Below are 15795 nucleotides of genomic sequence, written 5' to 3'. Positions count from 1 at the left end.
CCGACATAATGAGGTCGGTATTTCATATAATTAATATCCGACTAAAAAAAAATTACCGACCTCATGAGGTGGGTTTTTGGCAACCTCATGAGGTCGGTAATATTTCCGACCCACTCTTTTCCGACCTAATTTTGAGGTCGGTTTTTGCGCAAAACCGACCTCATGAGGTCGGAAATTGCCCTTTTTTAGGTCGGAAAATGCAGTTTTTTTAGTAGTGCAAATGTCTGTGGCAGAAGACTGTCAACACCAATCGGGTCACACTATATTACCATCAACGTATCCCCAACTAATATAAGCTACAGAGGTGGTCATGGTGACGGTAATGGTTGGCATTGGTGGTTGAGGGGAAGGATAAGCTAGTGGTGAAAGAAGAAATAGAGGGGATGGGTAAAAAGGGATGGGGGTGCTGAGGTGACATGTCACGTGGCTTCTACCTCATTAAATGTTAGTGCCACGTAGGATTGGATATTCACCTTGAACAATTTTAACAGAGAAATGGTATATTCGAACCAATAGTATAAAGGTAGGGGTATATTTGGACTCAAAGTATAACGAAGGGTATATTTGGCCCTTTTCAGTAATACAAATACGTTTGGCCTTTCCGTTTAAATTAAACAAGCTTACAATTTGAATCAAGTAAAGAGAAACCATATGATGGATTCCAAATGCAAAAAATATTACAATGTGCAGATTGGTCACATCCATAGCAAACAAATCTTCAGAATTAATAAAACGGAAGCTCAAATTCCACATGGAGTTTTGGTTAAAAAGCTAAAGAATGGCGCTAAGAGTTGCAGGGTCAAAGATCGTGTAAAAAGTAACCTAATTTGACCAAAATGCTTATGTGTATTCAATGAAATGTAGTTTTCTGTTAACAGCCATTAAGTTAACCCAATTAATCTCCCATTACTTTCTAGGCACTAAATTCTTCCCCACCCATGAAATTACCCATTATTCACATTTTCATTTTTTTTTCACTAGGTTGTTCCAAATTATATGCCAAAAGTCCAATCTTTTCCCAGCACCAACACTATAAATACTATAGTTAAATGAATATGTAGGAAAAAAATTAATACAGTTGCTTTGACCAATATAGTTGAAACAGACTTGGATTACTATCAAGGCAATCTTTGTCGCATCTTGCAATGCATCTTTTAAATATTGGGCAAAACTTCCTTAACAACAAGCTAAGGCCTCATTTGTTTGCACTTAATGAGGGTCTGAATCATTTTGATTTAGATCTCAGCTCATTAAGTGCAATTATTTTTATTTTTAAAAAAGCTCTTAATAAGTCTGAAAACATCTGATTCGTTCAGGTCTGGGAAGGAGTCTTAACACTGTTCAAACCTTAAAATACACGCTTTTGTTTTCCTCTCCCTCAACCTCACGCCCCGTTTTTTTTTTTTTTTTTTTTCCTTTCCATTCTCAAAACAACTTCATGCTTCCTCATCTCTTTCAACTGTAAATCAACCAGCCCAATATTTTTCTCTTGAACTGGTAAAGTGACAAAATCCTAATTGGGTATTCTTGAATTCAATTCTCCATCTTTCTTCCGTATTTTTAATGGTAGTTTCCAGTTGCGAGATTAGGGTTTAAAAGCACTCTTTTGAAATATGCTTTGAGGAGACCAATGGCTAAAATAGGAGGCACCAAAAAAATGGTGGTGATTGGTTTACTTTTGTTAATTGATCATTGACTGAGCGAGCAACTTTTGTTGCCTAAATTTTATGGGTTCTTCATTTCTCATAGTATTTCATATTTACTAATCAGATCTAGGTTACTGTATTTCTCAAGCAGCCATTGTATTTCATTGATCAACTAAACACAAATAATAATTATCAATAAGATTTTTTCTAATATTTAATTACTTTTTATTTAAATTATATATTTATTATGTTTAAATATAAATAAATTATACATTCAGATGTTGAAAAACAAGCAGTCTTAATCATTCAGTGTTTAGATCTAAATACAATATCTTAATATTCAGATGTGTATTCCGATTCAGACGTCTTAATCTTAATGAAAACAAATGCACCCTAAGTCAGTATTTGTCAGGATTTTTACCCCAAATTATGGTGATTGTTAGGATTTTGGCCAATCCTAACTCATCGTAAGGATCTTTTCAGCAGCTGTGACTGAAAATCTTGGCACTTCGTTCAGACATGATTACATGACCAGAAGTTCTTAATTCCACTATAACTTGTAGTATAGAAATTTTAACAACACATTTTTGTTTCAAAATTGATCCAAATTGTTATAAATCAACTCTAAATGACTTCAAATTTGATATTCATCCTTGTAATGCAATTTAAACACATTTTCAATTGTTAGATTCAACTAAAACTTTCATAAATCGATAGATTTTCTTTAATTTCTTCTACACACAAGCTCAATAAAACTCAATAATGATGTTATTCAAGTTTCTTCAATCGAAACCAATTCAAAATAATCACAAATACTTAATGAGTCTACAATTTTCTACTATACATATGAAGAAGAAGAAATTCATCTATTTCATGCATGCATGCATAGCTATCTTGTTGGACAATTAACTTACTAATTCTATCCGAATTCTATCGGATATCATGATTTTTGGTCCGCTCATAGTGCGTCATATAAAATTATTCCATTTATACTATGGGATTATAAAGATTTCTAGTTTTCACTCATGATACCTCATTTAGCACTCTAATTATCATAACTATTAATATTCACTCATAGTACCTCACATAAACTTATTCATTTACTCTACCAGATTGTCATGAGTTTTAATTTTCACTCATGTTATCTGATCATATAGTCATATAAAGTTATTTCATAATCTATCATATTGTCACAATTTCTAATTTTCACTTATGGAACTCATTTAAACTTATTACATTTACTCGACCGAATAGTCATGATTTTTAATTTTTCACATGTTCGCCATATAAACTTATGCCACTTACGCTGTTGACACCCAATTTTGTCCCTCTTTTATTTAATTTTATTTACTCGGGCTTCTAAATTTACTGACGAGCTAAACACTTTATTTTCACTATTTTTTATTTTATTACTACTACTATTAATATCGTTACTTTTATTTTCAACATTACGAGCATTACTTTATCACAAATCATTTTCGGGTTTGGACTCGTTAAATTAATTACAAAACAACACTTTGCAAAATCTTTATTTCTACATATTAATTATTAATTGTCTTTACATAGTATATATTGTAGGAGTTATTAAATTAGAAGCCCAAAAATAATTTAAATAAAGGAAGAAGGATCCATATTTTCATCCAATTGCTGGCCCAAACAATAAAGCACAATATGCCAAATAAATGGCCCAACCCATGTTTTTAATTTCATCAGACCAGCCCATTTCCTCACTTAACCGACCAGCCCAAATCACTCTTTAACAACTTACCCAACAAATCAGCCCACTACCTAATATTACCCGGTCCAGCCCATACATTCCATACCCGACCCGGTCCGTCCCACAACATGAAATGAAACCAGTAGGGTTTCATTTCATTTTCTTCTTCACCTCACCCGCCGCCTCCCTTCTCTTTCTCTACTCTCCCTCTCTCCCTTCTCAGCCTCCCTTCTCTCTCCCACGTTCCCTACGCTCCCTCCACTCACCCTTGTCCCCCACGCCTATCTCCTCACGTTCTCCTGTCCCCCACGCCTGTTCCCCGCTCCTTCGTCTCTCCTATACGCTCCTCTCTTTCTTCAATACAAATGAAACCCTATAAATACAAGGCGAGTTGAATCGTTTTAGGGGGATCATTCAGTTTGGGAGGGGATTGAACATCGTTTTAGAACGGAGAGGATTTGATGAGTAAGAAACCCGAATCAACAAGGATCTGGAACCCGAAATTTTCAGTACTTAGGGGAATTTTCAGATTTTTGAGGGATTTTTCTTGAGCAAAAAAAACCGAATCAACTTTAGATAAATAGATCGGAAAAACGCCGGAAAATCCCCTGAAAAACAACAATCGGGGGATCACCGAATACTTTACTACATTTCACATTTTCTATCTCTCCACTGCTTTAAGACTTAGCTTGTTCTAATTCCATTCTGTTTCAGGGGAGATTCAACATGGATTGGTGATACATGAGTATTTTCTAAAAGTCTTGAATTCTCTTTCATTTTCAAAAATCGGGTCTTGCACTTTGTTTCAAATCAGAGAATACTCTCTGTTATGAAATTCGAAAAGTTATGTTTTCGTGATTCAATCAACTTTCATCGCTGTTCGGCAAAAATACTTTAATTGCGACAGAAATACTTTAATTTTGACTCGAGTTTCGAATCTGTCAAGACGAGAGTAGATTCGAGACGTCGACGCCCAGTTCACTGTACCCGAAAAAGGTCCGTGGATTCCCTTTCCTTTCTTTATTTTAGCATTTTTAGTTTCTTAGTTATCATGTGTTAGCTAGCTTACTGTCTATATGATTTAGCATATTGTAGTGTTAAGTTTCAGTTGGCGGCTCTGTGAAGTGTGTTTATATACTAGTATAATTAAATGACTGTGTTTGCTTAGTAGTTAAGTGTGCTTTAATATGTTGGGGGTTAGCTGCTAGTATTAATAGTTTCAATTTTTCCTCATTCAGGACTAGGTAGATCAATATGAATCTTGTTGGTGATTGTTAATACATTAGCAGCATGCTCGGTTGATTTAGTTTGTTATAAGAGAAGAGTGTTAATTCGGGTTAAACTGTGTTAAGCTGGGTCAATCTGACTAGGTATTGCATTATGCTTCAGCAGGCCGTTAAATGTCCTTATTAAATAGTGCTGATGCCTCAAATTTTGATATATATGTGTGTGTGTTTTGACTTTCTGACTGGTCTTGGCTTCAACTAAGTTAAGTATTTGTCAAAGTAAAATAGCAAAGTTCTGGAAATCATATGTGGTCATTATTTTGATAACAAGAATGATGGGAATAAACTCTCTTTGCATTCAATTAGCAGGTCTTAACTTGTACGTCTTTGCTTAAAAATGGGTAGTGTATTTACATGATTTTACCTCTGTATATTTGACAAACTAGTTTGGCGAGGCTATAAGCTTGAGAGGTCGTTTGAAACATGCTTAAACACTTTGAAATTTTCCTCAAACTCGTTTTCTTAAGAATACATTCTTCTCTCCGATACTTTACGCAATCAGTCAATCAGTTCAGTTAGTTAAATATCTTTCAAGGATAATTTAAGGACCTCAAACTATAAGCCTTCAAACATTTGCCTTTCATTTAGAATCTCTATTTGAGGACTGGATATGTAAGCGTTAAGTGTTTCATTTCCTAGTTCATACTTCGTGCCTTAATATGTATCATGAAAATATCAACTGTTTTCTGGTTTTGAAGATTTAGGTGTCGGAAAATAGATATTACGCAGATCCTGTTTTGTTAATGTTATTTCTATTGAGCCAGTTTTGATACATCAGTTCGTTAAAAGAGCACGAATTCGGGATTTTATATTTGGTACAAAATCTGGTTGTATGATTTATGTGGAAAATGTCCATGTGAACCTCATTCTTTACAACTGATAAGATTGATTCCAATTTGAATGACAAAGAGGTAGGAAGAGATGTTGATAAGCTGGTCTTGCTAAATAGAATCCTGTTTGTCGGACTACTTCCTGATCATATTCATGCTAACACTTGCCTATAAAAATGAACAGAAGCAAAATCAGTGAATAAAATGCGTGTCTTTTGCCAACAGCAGTGATAGTAATAACTGGTCAACACTTGTCTACTTTATTTGTTTTTCTTCGCTTTTGAATCATGAGTCTAAAAGGCAATGATAAGTGCTTTGTGTTACGGGGTGGTTCTCTTAGATTATTATGATATATTAGTGGGAGAAAATCATGTTTAGCCTCTGTTTGAACAGCCATTAACGACTTTATTTCAGTGTTGCGATTGGAAATTTTGAGTTTATATTCGAATGAGGTTGTATAAAGCTGATAATCTTGTTTGGATAAATGTCTTTCAGGGACTTGAATCAAATCAGAAATCGTGTAAGGTGTCCGTGAGAAAAATGTTTCTTTGATTCTACTCTTGTAGTATGATATAAGGAAATTGATGTGTGCTATGTTTCGGTATACGAATATCGGCTTTGAATTTGTTTGTTTTCTTCGGGTGACTTGATATTATGGCGAATGTAGTGTTTTGAATTTGTTTGGCATAAGTTCTTTAACTTTCTTTTTTATCCTCCATAATGACTTTAATTGGGTTTTTCTTCTAATCCTTTTCATTCTCTCTCTTGCATGAACTGGGAATTTCGAATCCCAAACATCCTCGAGTTGCTTCGACAACCTTGCTGCCACATTAATGAGACAATGCTGCGTATCGCTGCTGTTCCTTTAAGACCAATCGCCATGACAACTTAGGCAAACAGTTGACGTTTTAAGGCCAAGCTTACTGCTTGCCATCAGCTGCTGTTATGCCTCTGTTTCCCTCCGTAGTCGAGCTAAACAGGAAACATTATAGCTCGGCAGAACGTCCTATTGATTTGTCCCGTTGGTTGTTTCGTTTGCTCTATTTGCTTGTGTGATACTTGTTGAACAAAAGACTAGTAATTGGTTTTATTTAGTCATGCTAAATTCCGTCTATAGCTAGTGATTAAAGGAGTAATTTTAGCACATATAGCATTACACGTCCTTGAGGGCAATAGCTATAATAATTTTCTTTCTCACTTAGAATATGACTTGAGTTTAAAGACTAAAACCAATAACTCAACGTCCTTTCTCTCATTTCCAGATTCAAATGGCCTTTTCATCATATTTAAGAATTAAGTCTAGGCATTTCTACACCACCATATTCATATAATATCATTTTTATCTAAAGATCATATTGTCAAATCATCTTTTAAAAGGCTATTATTCATAGGCAAATTATCCTATTTTCTACAAATCATATTTTTGAATAACATTACTATATTTTTCATTTAAGGCCTTAGCAATATCTTTAAGTCTCATTAAACATTTAAAATCTTCTTTTACGCAAAATATTATGTTTTTCTACAATATTATTTTAAATAACACTATTATACTTTCGTTTAAAACCTTAACAACATTTATGAGTCGTGTCTTCAAAATAGCATTAGAAGTACTCTTTTATACAAATTATTATTTTTCTACAAGTCCTATTTTGAACAACATTCTTACATGGCTATTTACAACTTTAGCCATATTTACAAAGCTATTTTCTTTCCTATAATACTATATTTACACTTAGCCTAATTAATTGTAAGTCCGGTCGGTTAACCATTGTTAATGGGTCTTATAGGATGCCTAATAGCTTCCCTATAGACTAATTGAACCCTTACTCAGATCTTTTGGTTTCGTAGACTTTTTAAAACGGAGTTAACTTTAAAATAACTTTAATAAACTTTTAGGTGTCCTAATTCACCATAAATAATTAGGTGACGACTCCTTAAAATAAACAAAAACAGAAATTACCAATATGTTGTACTTCTAATTTAACCCAGTTAAAATGGGGTATAACATACACTATCTAATTGTCATGATTTCTAATTTTTACTCATTGTACCTCATACAAAACACATAAAAGTACACTTATAAAACTGCATACTATCCACGATACTGCTAAACAATATACCAAAGCATTTAACCATGTAAAAAGCTATAACATTGAAGCTAAACACAAGAAAAAAAATGAAGACATTTAAGAACTGTGGAATGCAAATCTTACCATTTGGGAGGAGTTCATCATATATTCAGCCTAGTGCACTAGCATAATTACCCTATGTTTAACAATGTGTGCAAACTATCATTAGTATTGAATGTACTAAGCAAATTGAGCAAGGATCGATACGTTCAATCATATAGTAGAAGAAGAAACATAACTTTGTATCGCATTATCATTAAAAGCACAAGGACATGACAAATATATCAATTGCCTTACAACAGCAGTAGCAACAACAACATACTCAGTATAATTTCACAAGTGGGGTCTGAAGAGGGTAGAGTGTACGCATACCTTACCCTTATCTTGGGAGGTAGAGAGGTTGTTTCTGCTAGTGCACTACTTCTCGGCATAATTACCCTATGTATAACAATGTGTGTAAACTATCATTAGTATTGAATGTACTAAGCCAATTAAGCTAGGTTCGATACATTCAATCATATATATAGTAGAAGAAGAAACATAACTTTCTATCGCATTATCATGAAAAGCACAAGGACATGACAAATATATCAATAATTGCCTTACAGCAGCAGCAACAACAACATACTCAGTATAATTTTATAAGTGGGGTCTGGGGAAGGTAGAGTATACACATACCTTACCCTTATCTCGGGAAGTAGAGGTTGTTTCCACCAGACCCTCAGCTCAGGATAAAGCAAAAATAAAGCAGGTCAAAAAGAAAAAGGAACAGTAACTACCACAAAACAGTATGCTAAGCGAATCACACGAGACAGTAGATAGTAACAGAAAACAAAGGTTATGAAACTACATGAAAAATACTATGACCACTAGTAAGGAAGGAAAAACGAGACAACGCTACTATATACTAACCTTCTATCCTAATTCGTGTCCTCCACAACCTCCTATCTAAGCCATGTCCTCGGTAAGCTTTAACTGCACCATCCTGTCTAATCACTTCTTCCCAATACTTCTGCGGTCTACCTTTACCTCTTCTGAAGCCATCCATAGCTAACCTCTCACACCTCTGCACTGGGGCATCCGCACATGTCCTCTTCACATGTCCGAACCATCTAAGCCTCGTTTCCCATATCTTGTCCTCCATCAAGGCCACTCCCACCTTGTCCCAGCCATCTTCATTTCTAATCCTATCTCTCCTAGTATGCCCACAGACCCACTGCAACATCTTTATTACGCAACGTTCATATTTTGTAAGTGAGAGTTCTTGACTGACCAACACTCCACCCCATATTATATAATTGGTCTAACCACCACTCGATAGAAAACAAAACCTCTTGGTTTACAATGTGTTTCATGAACACATGGCAATGAGCAAAATGCTTATTGAGATTACCAGCATATTGACTCGAACAAGATTCAAAATAATTTAGTAAGAAGTTAGAAGATTATATATGTCACTCTTTGACTCGAACTATATAATTTGTAAGAATTGAAAGGAAGAAAGTACAATCATTTTTGCTAAGAGTACAATCAATTTCAATCTAAAAGGGACGACGTCAGATAGTTACTGACTTTTCACTACCTCTATTCCTCTCTATTAGATTTTTTTTTTCCCCACAAATTCTAACCATCAAATTCCTTTTAAGGGGTTCACTACCTTTAATAATATGAGCATATAAATTCATTATAGTACATGACTGGGGAAAATGGAGATACAATTAGTCCATGCTCAAATTCTAAATTAGGCATAAAAAATTCACTACTAGTGGTACTAAAACTATCTAGTAAAAATGGTTCTGTCCAAAAATTTCCACTGGATTCTTCAAATATTTTTTCTTGAAAGACCTCACATTCTCCATCAATAATATTTTCCACACTTTTTGATGATCAGTTGTAGCACAAGGAGAAACTTCACTACATGATTGAATTGGTGAACATTGAGAAGTTTCCAATAATTTCTTCTTTTTTCGATTGCTGGACTGGTAGTTGTTATTAGATGATTTCTTTTTTGAGGTAATTAATTCTTGAGTTGATCTTTTCTTGAGAGAGATGTGCCAATGATTCTTTATTTCATTGTCTGATCTTCCAGGTAAGTGAAAAACAATTGCCGACCATCTGAATGTAAAGAAACAATGAAGAAAATTTTACATTAGATTTTTTAAAATAGACATTTAATAGCTTTAATCATAAAAAATTAGTTGTGCTTCTCTCTTATTTGTTTCGCTTAATTAAAACTTGACTAATTGAAATCGTAAGAATAAATTTGAAAGAAAAAAAAGGAATAAATGTTTTTTTTTTATGTCAATTATTTTAAAGGAAATCAGTTAACCTAAAACTTACTCCATTTTTTAGGTGAAAAGAAAGCTTTATTGATCACCAGACAAACAAGTACATATGTCAATTCAACTTACTCCCGTTGTCTGATCAATTTATATGGCGGTTGTTTGGGCGTAGAATTTTAGAAAGGAAGAAAGATTTTTAAAACTGGTGTATGGTGATTTTAAAACAAATTATAAACATTTGTGTGGCTATAAAAACAATGAAGGATAAAATGATAAGTTTAAAGTTTAATAAAGAAAATCTAACTTTTTTTAGACCGTTTAAAAAGAAAAATATGACATACAAATTGAGACAAAATGAGTAATTAATATTTGGAACCATATGTACGTATATTTCCAGTGGAAATTTATAAGTCCATATATCTGAAGCTTTTAGCTGCAAGCCTGCAGTTGTGCTGTTTATGTGTAAAAGAAAAATAGTCCTTCTGTCCATTTTTACTTGTTTCGTATACTAAAAATAGATGTCTACTTTTATTTGTTCAATTTGAAAAATTATGAGATAATTTGCATTTCATACCTATTTTACCCTTATTATTAATTATTGGGTTGAAAACTTCAAGCAATTTTTAGTGGTTGCACAATTTTTAAAGTATGTTTGATTGATCTCAATTATTTAGAAAATTATTTTATAGTACTAATAACTAGGAGTGATAGAATAAAATCGTCATTTTAATTATTGCTTTTTAAGGGGGGGGGGGGGGGGGTGTCGAGTTAAACATGATCAAGAAAAAATGGACGAAGAGAGAGATGTTGCATTGCTTACTTATTTCCGATTTCTGCATGAAGCTTCATGATTATCTCGTCTTCTTCCTTAGTGTAATTTCCTCTTTTAATATTTGGTTGCAGATAATTCAGCCATCTCAGCCTGCAGCTCTTCCCACACCTGGATAATCCTTCACAAAGAGAAAAAATGACTCATTTAAACTAAACAATAATGGATGTACCCCGCTACTTGATACAATTTGCGGGAGTTCTAGTGACCGTCACAAATTATTCACAATTTGAGGGGGTTTGTAGTTATTTGTTTTTAAAATATGAGCTTACAATAGAGAGGCAAACGTTTTTTCCCTTGTTCTATTCTTAACATTAATTACTCATTTTCAAATTATCTTTCAAGTCTGTAACTGAGACTATTCACCAATTAATGAATATTATGATAAAATATCATTTATTAAATTCTTAAGGAATGTGCAAAGCCAATAATAAACGAGTAGTAAAAAGTGAACGGAGGGAGAAATGAAAAGTTCTTATACTACTCTTCTTGAGAAATGTAAAATAGATTTTAATTTTTTGAAAACAAAAGAATTAGTAGGCAGTTCATTGACACAACTAAAATATATTTCAAAATAAAGGGTCACTGAAAGTTTAGTATTTTTTATTTTTTTCCAGCGACAAAAGTCACCATTATATCCTTTTTTAGAAGCGACCAAATTTTTCGAACACATTGGTGCTCATATTTCGGGGGAGGAAATTACCTTTGTGGCGTAACTAGTTGCCACAATAACAAGCTTCCACGTGTCATGCACACTTTTAATTTCTACACAAATTTCACCTTAGAATCATTATATTCCCCTTTCGAAAGACTTTACTTTGAGCTATATTACCAGCAAAATTGTGATAGAGTGATAAGTACTTCCTCATTCTTAATTAAGGTTTTGGGTTCGCGATTTGTTGGGTACGGAATTGCCCTTGTTAGGGAGCGTTTTACCCACATTGACTCTCCGACACAAATCTGAATTTAGTCGAGCCCCAATACAAATACGTATCGGACACTAGATGGAGAAGAAACAATATATATACTTTAAGCTCGGTCCTTCTAATTTTTATTTTCTGGTAAACTTTAAAGGTTGAAATACTTATAAAGCCTTGTTTGGACATAAATTTTGGTATTTGCTTATTAAACAAACCCATTATTTCAGATTTGACATATACAACTTGAAGTTAAAAAAAACAGATTTTATGAGTTTTCTCACAAGAAACTTCAATTTATTTTTATGTTCAAACACAACTTTAATTTTTAAATACCTGTTTACAACCACATCATCAAATACTACTTTTTTTAAACATCTCAGCCAAATTATGTCCAAACGCCTATTTAATAAGTATATGTATGGAGGAAATTGCATGTGGCAATTTAACCCCTTATACTTCACAGTTACCAATTTTTCGTGAGTTTAAATTCTATTTGTTGATACTGTTAAAATGCGTATACATATTAACATAGAGGCGAAGTCGGAAGTCATAGTTTATGGGTTCTAAACTATAATTTTTTTGTTTATTGAATTTTACATAAATCATTTGTACATATTAAATGATTTTTTAAACACAAATATGGAGTGGATTTGAGCAAACCTGCAGCAGCCACTCCCCCTCCCAAACAAACTTGATATTACATGTTAAAGTTAAGTGATAATGTAAACAAATCTTTATACTCTCGGTATAAATAACTTATTACTATTTTTTGCAATATATATAAAGTAGAGTATCATTAAAAGAAAATTAAAGAAGAATACAAGTTTAGTTTAGTATACCAGCAAACTTGGGAAGTTGACGCCAGTTCCAGCAACCATATCTCCTAACATAAGCTGCTAATTTTCTATCTTCTTCAGGTGTCCAAATCCCCTTCTTCAATCCACTAATCTTGTCATAACAACGTGTTCTTGCCATTTCTGTACCTCTAATTTTTCTGACTAATTTTGTTGTTTCCCTTTTATATGCACCAAAATATACAAAGTGAGAAAAACGTGCAATCTTGTGTGAAAATAAAAAAAAATAAAAAAGGAAAAAGGAAAATGGAAAACGAGGTACACAGATATACTAGGACGGCCACGACGTTATAGCATCAGGTACATTTGAATTAAATACTTTTCCGCGTTAATGGTTAAAAACACATTTGAACCATCATTTTTTTGCGAGTTTCACACCAAACTATTAGCTCTTCTTTTTTCCTACCTGAATTAGCATCATTTATGCATTAAAACACACCTGAACTATCAGTTGTTTCCTTTTCGTACATGATAGTGTTTAAGGTTTTCAGATAGGAAAAAGGGAACAATTGATAATTGCGGTGTGTTTTATTACATAGGTAATGATAGTTCAGGCAGGAAAAGGGAGCAGTTGATAATTGGGTGCGAAACTCGCGAAAAAAGCGAAAGTTTAGGTGTGGTTTTTTAACATTATCTCTACTTTTGATATGAATTACAAATTTATGTGTAAAGTTTATTAAAATTACAATATATAATAGACATGAAGTTACAATTCAATTTTTTTTTATAAGTTCAATGCTAAAATCTTAAAAATTAGATCTGTATATGGTTAAAACCGGGGTCGGTAGTCCCGACCTAAGGTTCGACGGTCCTGATTTGGAGAAAGAAGTAACGGATAGAAGAGCTCAACTAAACCGGGTAGAGACATTCGGACCCGACGATTGATGTGGCGTGATTTTACACCACAATCGATGCTTTTTAACTATAAGTTTTACTTGTTTTTAAGCAAGTCTATGTCATTTTACATAGTTTTTGTCATGTTTCAGGTAATACGAGGTCCCTAGAGCCTAAGTGTGGAAAACAAGCAAAAAAGTTGCAAAACTGGAATTAACTGGAAGTTCTGGAAAATACCGTGGAAAAATACTCTACGCGATCGCGCAGAGTACCCACGCGATCGCGCCCACGCGGGAATTGCACTCCACGCGTTCGCGCTGGAATGTAACGCGACCGCGCCTACGCGCGTAATTAAATCCACGCGATCGCGCTGAAAGTGCACGCGATCGCGCTGAAGGAACCGAGTGGAGCTGATGTCATCCACGCGATCGCGCAGACACATGGCGCGATCGCGTTGAAGGATTTTCGGCAATTTTCGACCAGAACTTGAGATTTGACGATTTCTTCCATTCCAGTTCATATAAATAGAAAATTAGGGCAAAACATCAGATATCTTTGGCAGCTCCCACAAGTTGGAAGCTAGGGTTCCTACAAAAATTGTTCTTTCTTCTTTTTAATCCTTGTTGATAGAAATCTCTTGGTGACAATTAAGATTGACACTCTTGTTGTGCTTATTTATTCATTTGCATTGTTCTTAATCAAGTAAGTTTTTGCTATTTTAATTATTCTTGTTCTTGAATGTTTTCAAGGGATTAGCTAACCTTTGAACTTGCCCATTTACTTTGTTTGAAACTCGGAAGAGGAAAAACGGAGTTGGGATAGGATAATTAACATGAATTTGGGGCGTTAACCCTCATCTAATGGAAATTGACCTAGGAATAGGCAATACCAATTGTAGCCATATTCGGGTGTTCTTAATGCTCCTAATTGCTTGAGGGATCTTCAATTGGGTAGTCTAGTTAATCTTTGGAAGAAGTTAATTTAGAGTCATTATCCGAGGCTAAATAACATAAACTTGCTATTATTTACAATTCGTGAAATAGATTGGATCGTTACTTGAGAAGTTGTTTCCCTCCTTCTATTCTTGTTGCCATTGATCAATTTACTTGCTTTCTAGATTAGAATTTATATTTCCATATTTTATAAAAACCTTATCAAAAACCACCATTGATGCGTTCGGGCATAACTATTGTTAGTGATAATTCCTAATCTGCTTAAATCACCTACATATTGTTCTCTGTGGGATTCGACCCCAACCTTGTTGGGTTACTATATTTGACAACGTCCGCGTTATACCATTAATAGGTGTAATTTGAGTGTATCAACGATTCCCGAGGAGCACACCAGCAGTTGGCAACATTGCGGGAAATTCAGCCCGTTGCGGATTTCACTCCGCACGACGCAGTGACAGTTGTCAAATTCGTGATTTTGGGGATCCTTATCTCCAATTGGTTTAGTTACCTAGTTGAATGTAAGATCTTGTACTATAAATAGGGCAGGGGGTAAACACTCAATATCATCAGTTCTTCACCATCTTCCACACGATCACACCATTGTCTTAGTCTCATAGTTTTGCTAAGCATTGATGTTAGGTGTATTTATACACTTTTCCGCCATCTTTTACCCGTACTTATACTGTATTTTAGAGCTAAATGCATTAAATACACCTAACATCTATTAACCATGTGATATGGGACTATTTTGTGCTTTATTGTGGAATCTAGGTAGTTTAAGTTGAAAATGCTACAGTGTGAAGATGAAGAGATTTGGATCAAAATTGAAGAAGAGGAAAAAGAAAAGAAGGTCACGTTGAAGTCTTTTGGGTACAACAATGTCACGACCCGACTCGGGGCCGCGACGAGCACCCGGTGCTAGCCCACCCGGGCACCCTCTTAGCTTACTCTTATGCTTACACCTAGGTGAGCCACATAATTATACATGCATTTCCATTCATTCGTCAACTAGCCCCATTTGGACAACAACACATTTATATCATCATAGGCATCTATGCCATATCAATGTACATGGGCCAACGTGGCCGACAAAATGATATACAAAATATAGGCCGACAAGGACAAACACATCTACCCACACACACGCATGTCTACGAGCCTCTAAGAGTATAACATATCACATTAGCGGGACAGGACCCCGCTATGCCCATAATTATATACACAAAAGAATGAGTACCCAAAAGATATGGCTCCGAAGGAAATGGAGCTCTCTATGTAATCTCCGAATAGGCAGCTATGGATCAAGTCTGTCTCCCTGTGCACCTGCGGGCATGACGCAACGTCCACAAACAAAAGGACGTCAGTACGAAGAATGTACTGAGTATGTAAAGCATGAGAAATATCAATAAATAAGCATCATGAACAACATATGAAATAACATGGGAGGGGGAGACAATAATATCGTCGTCGTAGCACTTACCTGCCTTTCGTAGGACTTTCCATTTTTCCATA

At 34.5% G+C, this 15795-nt stretch overlaps 1 pseudogene; it reads right to left on the bottom strand.

Moving 5' to 3' along the window:
- Window positions 1-9270: 9270 nt before the first annotated feature.
- Window positions 9271-12690, bottom strand: LOC132637868 (transcription factor MYB15-like; annotated as a pseudogene).
- Between the last annotated feature and the right edge of the window lie 3105 nt (window positions 12691-15795).

Source organism: Lycium barbarum, chromosome 4, assembly GCF_019175385.1.
Source record: "Lycium barbarum isolate Lr01 chromosome 4, ASM1917538v2, whole genome shotgun sequence".
Classification (NCBI taxonomy): domain Eukaryota; kingdom Viridiplantae; phylum Streptophyta; class Magnoliopsida; order Solanales; family Solanaceae; genus Lycium; species Lycium barbarum.
Note: the sequence above shows the minus strand (reverse complement) of the source record. Positions and strands in the feature narration are given on the sequence as shown.